Source organism: Narcine bancroftii, chromosome 6, assembly GCF_036971445.1.
Source record: "Narcine bancroftii isolate sNarBan1 chromosome 6, sNarBan1.hap1, whole genome shotgun sequence".
NCBI lineage: Eukaryota > Metazoa > Chordata > Chondrichthyes > Torpediniformes > Narcinidae > Narcine > Narcine bancroftii.
Genome location: NC_091474.1, coordinates 17,401,573 through 17,411,014, shown reverse-complemented (window position 1 = coordinate 17,411,014; position 9,442 = coordinate 17,401,573).

Here is a 9,442-nt window from a genome sequence, read left to right as displayed (position 1 = left end):
GGCAAAAAGAGAGATCAAACAACACATGACACCTTTATAGTGCTGGAGGTTCCAGCCCAGGACATTAGCAGGAGCCAATGGCTCGGTGCCAGGAGGGTTAATCCAATTACAACAGTCAATGGCCCAAAACCAAGCACAGGCAAGCTGTAGAGTCCAGTCCAGCCAACTGCAAGGTGTGCTCTAATGGGTGGGGCGGAACCAAACCTTGATTGGCAGCTGGAGTGTCCTCCGACGAAGTAGGGGGCAGTGCTGCCATACAGCCACAAACCTTCCCAATACACCTCCCATCTATTTTTGTCTCATTGACAATCTGCTACTCTTCAATGTATTTTAATAATTGAAAATTGATTTATTTTCAGCACTAATAAAATGTCAAAATAGCCCCATGAATTAAAAAATAATTTAAGAAAATAAAAATCGAGTTTTAATCAAATGATATTTTAAATTGTACAAATATCAAACCTCAATTCCTTTAAACTAGTTTACATTGTCCTGATTTTAATGTTAATGAGATTTTAAAAATAGTTAGTGACATTTCCATACAGTGGCTAGTTGTCTTCATTGGCTAAATACTTAAAAGCAAAGGGTATTTTTCCAAATGTAAAAGTCCTCCTGTACATTTACATTTGTAAGAAACATTCTGCAACTCCACTCAAACATTAACCTTCAACATGTCATTCTTTCATACTTTTTTCAAATCCTCTCCACATTAACATGTCACAGAGTAAACATAGATCTCACTGGAACTTTAACACCTGGAATTTACTTAATCCAAAAACTGATGAATGTCAGAAAGGAAGGCTACGTTGATGTAACAGTTCCAGAATAATAGCTATATCATGTTAGTTTATTGTCACGCAACATGGCAGAAGACACTGACCATTTTTACTACAGAAGAGTCAGGAGGTGTTTTTATACCAGGCCTTCGCTTTGAGGCCGGCTTCAAACACAAATAAAAATTTTAAACTTACCTGTTTATGGTGCAGCCCTAAAAGCCTGCTCCAGCGCTGCTTTTATATGGAGTGGCGCCTCGTTGCGTTGTCCTGATTTGCTGTAGGCGTGGCGACAATTGCCATTGTGCCACCCGTCATCTGCATTTACCAGAATGGTTACAGCTGCGTGGGGGATTATGGGTAGGGTTGATAACCATTGCTCTGCCGCGTATTGAGCTGCTGGTGCTCACAAGCGGCCCCAAAGGCTGAAGCGGCCCGGTGAGATGCTGGAGGCCAGAACGGCTGGTGGGATTGTCACAGCCCATCATGGCCACCCTCTGACAGCTCCACTGGCCTGGCTGCCCCTGCCCTAACAGCCCTCACCGGCTGCCCCTGCCCTAACAGCCCTCACCAGCTGCCCCTGCCCTGATTGCCCCCGTCGGCCTCCCCTGCCCTGACGACCTCGCTGGTCGCCCCAGCCCGAGGGAGAGAAGTAAGTGAGTTGGAGAGAGAAGTGAGGTGAGTCACAGGGTGACGGCATCATTGCAATGTCATCAGCCTGTCTGTCCCTAGCCAGCTGCTTGCAGCGAATGCACCGCTCCACCTCTAGCACTACCTTGGAGAGGGATTGGAGTTGCCGCCTTGCAGCCACTCACGGACCATTTATGAAGTTTTCCAAAGTGAGGGCAGAGAATTTCCACCTTTATGTTCGTATTTTTTTGCTTTATAAAAGGCCTATGGAAAACACAGGAAGAAAGATACAATCATTATTTTTGGATGTAACGCAAATCATTCATTTTCTCAGAAGTTAAAATGTCACGTATGAAACTGCAACAATGAATTTATCAGATGAAAGCTCTTTGATGTTGCTTATCGCTGTTCTGTGACATTTTGAGGTAGAGAGGGATTTGATGATGGTATTGAGAAAGCCATGACCACATGTTGGAATTAGCTGTCAAAATCAGCATTTGAGTGGAGTTGAAAACTGGTCCTTGCAGCATAATTTAACAATCATTTCGGGAGGGGGCTGGACATTTGGGAAAACATGTAATGAAGATGCTTTTGATACAGTGAAATTAGAATTATGCAGAGCAGAATTTTAAACTTTGCAGAGAAGTAGTGCACAGACGTTCTCATCCGCAACCCTGCTCCCCACCCACATACCCCCTCCTTTGAACAGTTTGCCATGACTCAGGACTGTAACGATTCACTTCGCCTCTGGATATATTTGAAGGGCAGGAATGATAGTGAGGTTAAAGGTGAAGAAAGCAATGATTTGAAATAACTGACAGGTTTCTTTCCAATTTAGCATTTTCTTAAAATATATGTGTAAATTTAATTTGACAGGAGAAATGGATCTAGTGTTCCACTGTGTGTGTTCCTATGGGAATGGCTCCAGTATTTCCACAAAAGTTGCTCTGGTTTTGTGCATTTGAAGACGCAGGAGCAAGAGTAGACCAAACTTGCCCTGACTTTCAACAGGAGGATCTAATATTTGCTTCAATACCACTTTCCTGCTCTTTCTACAAAACCTTCAGATCCCTCATAGTTCAAATATCTACCAATTTCCTCTTTAAATCTGCAGCTTTCCAAAGAACCTTCAGCCTTTGAAAGAAAACAGTCCTCCTCATCTCCATCCTAAGTGGGCCATTATCATTCTGAAATAATGCCTGTCTTCTAGACTGCCCCAAGAAGGGAAATTTTTCCCTCTATCCATCCTGCCATTTCTCCTCAGAATCAAATCTCATTCTACTAAACCTCACGTAAGGGAAGGCCTAACCTGCTCAACCTTTCTTAATGCATTCATCCTCTTTCTACTTGACCACTCCTCGTTCTCCCTCTCAACCCTATCCCTCTGTTTCCTTTCCTCCAGCTCTCCATCCCCTTCCCACTCCATTCACAGAGCTATCCCACTACCCTGTTTTCCTGTTGTGCCCGCCCTCCCTTAGCCACCTATTAGGCCTGTGGGCCTATGCTTCTTCCCCCCCATCCCCATCATTTTATTCAGTCTTATTCCTTGTGAAGGGAACAAACCCAAATCAGTGGTTATGTATCTTATTTTTTTGGGTATATAAAGTAGGCCATTTGACCTGCTGAGCTGCTCCAACATTGTGATTTTACCTCAGTCTCTGCATCTGCAGAATTTTGTGCTTTACTTAATACATTCATTGATCATTATCAATACTGGCTCCATTACAAGTATATTGTTCCTTAAATACGGAGACCAAAATTCACCTCGGTATGCCAAGTGTGGTAACATCAATGTCCTGTGAAGTTGCATCTCCACTGCCCTTGTAATAAAGAGCAACATTTTATAAGAACTTATCGCATACTAACATTTTTGTATTTCCTGTCAAAGGATCATAGATCCCGATGACTACAGTCTCACTCCTTTTTAAATTGTAATTCACTTTTTCATTCTTCCTCCCAAAGTGGACGTCCTCCGCATTCTGTCCCTCCTCCTTTCTTCAAGAAGGGCATTATACTTGCTATTTTCCAATCCGCCATTATCTCTGCAAGATCCACAAAAGTTTGGAAGCTTGTTCCCAACACATGCACTATTTTTTAAAATTGTGTATTTTTAAAATGTTAAAATTTTAATTTTAGGCATATGCCATGGCACCATGAGCCCATGCCACCCAATAACACCCAATTATCCCTCAACCCCCATATGTTTTGAAGGATGGGAGGAAACTGGAACACCTGGAGGAAACCCACACAGACAGGGGGAGAACATACAAACTCCTTACAGTCAGCTCTGGATTTGAACCCTGTTTGCTGGCTCTGTAACAGCATTGTGTTAGCCGCTATGCTAACCATCCCATCCTAGACACTAAGATGAAGGCCATCCAAAGGATTCTCTATTTGTTCTCACTAATAGTATGGTGGTAGAAATTGAAGTTTCTTCCTCTGAATTGGCCCTTGAATCTAATTTCCTAATCACTCTCACCGTGTTTTCTGGAAACTTTAGCTTTCTTGATTGAATGCGGCTCCATCCCTATTTTTTACACATCTATTTTCTGCAATTTCTTTGCTGGTGGCTTGAATTCCAGACAACAGGAATTTTACTGTACCTTCTTCCTGTCTTCTCCCCCATACCCCAAGATCCATTTATCATTAAGAGCTATATCACCTTCTTCTTGAATATATTTAATGCTGTGGCCTTTGGTCTCTTTTGTGGTAGAGAATTCCACAGGTTCCCTACCCTCTGGGTGAAGAAATGACACCCAGCTTGTGCACAGTAAGATCCCACATACAGCAATGCAATAATGATCAGATATTCTGTAATAACTAGTGATAATTGTTAGAAATCAAACATCAGATTTCAGATTTATTGTCAGAGTACATACATGACATCACATGCAACCCTGAGATTCTTTCTCCTGCAGGGAGCAGCAGAATTACTACATATTTGCAATGCAAAAAAAAACTATACTCAGCATACACATGTAAACAAATAAAGACATATAAACAAACTTACTGTGCAATACAGAGAGAAAAACAATCATAGGTAAGAGTCCTTGATTGAGTTTGTTGATGAGGAGTCTGGTGGTGGAGGGGTAGCAGCTGTTCCTGAACCTGGTGGGGTGAATCTTGTGGCACCTAGACCTCTTTCCTGATGGTAGCAATGAGAATAGAGCTTGTGCTGGTTTCTGCGGATCCCTGATGATTGCTGCTGCTCTCCGATGGCAGCGTTCCCTGTAGATGCTCTCGATAGTGGGGAGAGTTTTTCCTGTGATGTCCTGGGCTGTGTCCACTACCTGTTGCAGGGCTTTATGTTCAGGGGCATTGGTGTCCACATATGAGACCATGATGCAGCCAGTCAGCACACTTTCCACCACATATCTTTAGAAATTTGCCAGGGTTTCCATTGTCATACCAAACCTCAGCAAACTCCTGAGGGAGTAGAAGCGCTGACGTGCTTTCTTAGCAAAGTTATTTGTGTGCTGGGTCCAGGAAAGATCCTCTGTGAGAGTAACTCTTAAGAACTTAAATCTTCTCACCCTCTCTACCACTGATCCTCTAGTTATCATTGGATCATACACCTGGATTTCTCTTCCTGAAGACATCAATCAGCTCCTTGGTTTTGGCTCATTGACATGGAGATTGGATATTGAGAATAAACCCCCACCCCATTCATCAGTATCATGCCACGATATTGGTATCCCTACATGAGAGAGCAGACCAAGATTGGCTCTAATATCTTATGAGAAAGGTGCATCTGTTAGAGAGTGCAGCCCTTCTTCTGTTTGATGCTGCAGAGTCATTCAGTCTGGAGTTTTGTTCTCCAGGCTCCATGGTGGAAATTGAACCCACATCCTTCTGACTCAGAAGCATTGAGTGACAATTAGTATACATCAAACTCCTGCAAACAGCAATGAGGTAATAGCTTAATCAGCTGTTCGCATGCTACTGGTTAACAACTAAACACCAGCTAGGTCTGTAGTCTGTAGGAGGCACCACCCAGGTTGTGTGCTTGATTTTCTTCTCAGAAATACATTGCTCAATTAGCTTTGGTCTGAGCAGAAATATCAAGTGGAAATGGTCGAATAGGCTTTTTCCACTGTAGTTAGTTAGGTGAAATACAAACCAGATGACATAGGTTGAAAGAGGAAAAAGTTCAGCTTTTTGTTTGAATGTCTGAATGGGAACTTGCACTGTTTTGAGTCTAGGGTTTGAGGTATTATGAATTGGGGGCATTTTTCCCAATCTACAGTCTTCAACAACAATTAAATCTTGCTCAATTCAGTCAGGCAGCTGAAGAGGGGAACCTCTGCACCCTGGTTAGTGCAGTGGTCAGCGTAATGCTGCTACAGTGCCAGCATTCAGGACCAGGGTTCAAATCCGGTGCTGCCTGCAAGGAGTTTGTGCATTGTGCATTCTCCTCATGTCTGCATGGGTTTCCTCTGGGTGCTCTGGTTTCTTCCCACAATTCAAAATAAATCGACGTTGTTGGTCAATCAGATGCAATTGGGTGGCATGGGCTTGTGAGCTGAAAGGGCCTGTTATTGTGCTGTTTATGTCTAAATTTAAAATGTTTTAGAAACTGAATTTAAATTTTATTCTGTGGTGCCCCAACTATATCAATGGCCCTGTTAGCCAAGCTATAGCAGCACTCGAGATGGCAGAGGCCGACAGCATCGAATCCACGCTGCTGAAGATCCAACTGCGCTGGGTAGGTCACGTCTCCAGAATGGAGGACCATCACCTTCCCAAGATCGTGTTATATGGCGAGCTCTCCACTGGCCACCATGTCAGAGGTGCACCAAAGAAGAGGTACAAGGACTGCCTAAAGAAATCTCTTGGTGCCTGCCACATTGACCACCGCCAATGGGCTGATATCGCCTCAAACCATGCATCTTGGCGCCTCACAGTTCGGCGGGCAGCAACCTCCTTTGAAGAAGACCGCAGAGCCCACCTCACTGACAAAAGACAAAGGAGAAAAAACCCAACACCCAACCCCAACCAACCAATTTTCCCCTGCAACCGCTGCAACCGTGTCTGCCTGTCCCGCATCGGACTTGTCAGCCACAAACGAGCCTGCAGCTGACGTGGACATTTACCCCCTCCATAAATCTTCGTCCGCGAAGCCAAGCCAAAGAAAGAGCAGCACTCAATAGCTGGGCTTCTCACTTAACTCCAAACAGAAGCACTTCTCTGTGTAGCAGTCATGAACTCAAAACTACCCTCAACCTTCATGTGTTCTAGAAATGCAACCATTAAAAGGCAGTTTGATTTCACCTCCCTGTTTCTTCACATCAGTCTGGTTAAAGACAAAAGGAAGATAGAGGAGAGCCTCATTATCCAGTACAAACATTCCTCACCCATAATCTATGGTCTGTGCCCCATTTCAAGTACTGAATGCTTATATTTAATTAAATGTTTATTTACTGGTTCTTCATAATTGGTAATTACAAAGGCTGCCATGTGTAGCTCAAACTCTGATCCCAACACTTATGAAAAATATTAATCTAAAGAGTCACACCATCTGTTAAAATCAAAAATAATAATTATTCTGAGCATACTGTGTGTAACTGAATTATTCTTTTGATGGAAAACTGGGAGGTCTACTTTAAGATGAATTCCTTCATAAGAAAGTCAGCTGCATGGAGTATGTTTATCTATTTTACACACAGCTTATCATGAAAAGTAGGAGAGAGGCATTTGCTTGTTGAAGTGTTTCTGGGCTGTGATTTTCGATTAACAGTACATTAATGGCTGATGGGAGACTTGGCAGAACTGGACTTCTGTACCTGGAAGGACAGTATCTTCTGCTCCACACAGCAAATGGGCTTTCAACCCTCTTATCTTAATCATAGTGGAATGAGACTTATCATTACCAATGATAAGACATAGTCCACACAAAATAATTTGATTTCTCTGCTTTCGGTGTAGGTGGATTAAACCACTGACATCTTTATAATCTCTATAATAACTATTTATTTATGAATTTCTTCAGTCTCTCCTGTGCTCAGGAGAAGATCAAAGTAAAAAAAATCTGCTGGAGGAACTCAATGGGTTGAACATAATCAGTGGGTGAAAAAGAATGGCTAATGTTCTGGGCCTGGCCCTTCATCAGGACAGTGAGTGTAGAGTGGAGATAGCCAGTACAATGAGGATTGATGGGAGTGGTTGTACGGGGCCCAGTGCGGAGTTGGTGAAATAGGGAGGGGAGATGGATGAGGGACAGAGGCAGTTGATTGGCAGGTGCCAGACAAAATGTGAGGGGGGTCAGACAGTGGGAGATGAATAATACAGGGTTGGGGGGGGTGGAGAGGTGATAAGTGGAGACAAAAGCTGCTGGTGCTAGAATCTGATAAGATGACAGTAATGAGAAGGTCAAATGGGTCCAATGTGAAACCAAGGGGGGAGGGGTAGAGAGAGAAGAGGGGAAAGAACTCTGTAGGGAAAATGTAGGTGAAAGAGGATGCAATATCACTGGCTTTCCACTCAGCTCTGGATTACTTCCAAAATGGCTGCTCTTCATCGACTGCAGCTCAGCCTTCAATACCATTATTCCCCCAAAGCTGGTCAAGAAACTACAAACTCTTGGCTTCTGTCCCCCACTGTGCAACTGGATCCTTGACTTCCTCATCAGAAGACCACAGTCAGTACGAATTGGAAACAATGCCTCCTCACTGATTATCAACACAGGCGCACCCTAAGGATGCATGCTTAGCCCACTACTCTACTCATTATACACCCATGACTGTGTGGCCAGTTACAATTCCAATGCTATCAACAAGTTTGCCAATGACACCACAATGGTCAGCAGAATCACAAATGGCAATGAGGAAACATACAGGAGGGAAATAGATCAGCTTGTTGAATAGTGTAACGAAAACAAGCTTGCGCTCAACATTATCAAAACCAAGGAGATGATTGTGGACTTCAGAAGGAAAGTCAGGGGAACACGACCAATTCCTCATCAAGGGCTCAGTAGTGGAGAGGGTCAAGAACTTCAAATTCCTTGATGTCAACAACTCCAAGGATCTGTCCTGGAGCTTCCACATTGATCCAGTCATAAGGAGGCTCGCAAGAGGCTCACTATTGAATTATTCAACTGGATCTTGAGTAAAATATTTTCTCTACAGTCCCATACCAAAAGATATTCCAGGAAAGGAGCACTCTCAGTTTTAGGAAACTCTTCAATAAAAGTATCGATTTTTGACAGGGGTAGCCTAATGTCTCCACAGCTACTTCACTTAATGATCAAAATCTCCCAGTTTCTTTAGTTTAAACTTCACAGCTCCCAAAGGACATTAGGTTTATTGCCTCCTCTGGACGCTGTGACACCTGCTGAGTTCCTGTGCTTTCATTAGGTTTGTTCCTGCCTAATTCAAAGATTTGAATATTTTCACTGCAATTGGATGAGCAAAATGTAATGGTGTGCTCAGCGCATGGTTCAATCAGAATTCCACATATTGATTTCTTCCTTTCAGAAGCATTCTTCCGACGTCAGTTAATTCTGCCGCTAACTAGAAGTCAGCACATGAATTGTGGACAAAGAATTGTTCGTTCTGTTGAATCAAGTGAAATAATGAAAAAACAGAATATGAATTAGATGATGATATATTTTGAGTGAATTAATAATTGGCCTGTGGTTCTCTATTGCCTGTGAAGCCTTGAGGAAGCCCAACTGCAGTGAAAGTTGGACTGACTCCACAACTTGCTGAGTTTGGAACTTGAGTTTCTCTGATTTTCCACCCTCACTATTATGGAGCTTGGAGAAGGAAGACAATTCCCTCTGGACTGCATGAAATGGCAGGATGTTTAGCAAGAGGACAAACATTCTGAATGTGCCCAAAACCTAGTGTGAAAACTATAGCTATTATAAGACCAATTCATGTGGATTGTGATAGAAAAACCAGGAAGGGAGAAGCAAAATAAAAATGCCATATGGGAATTGTTTTCAAGGTTCTTTGATATCAGATTATAACTCTTTTAAAAAATATATTTTTATTGATTTTAATGAAGAACTTGTACAAAATATACCATTCAATAAGATG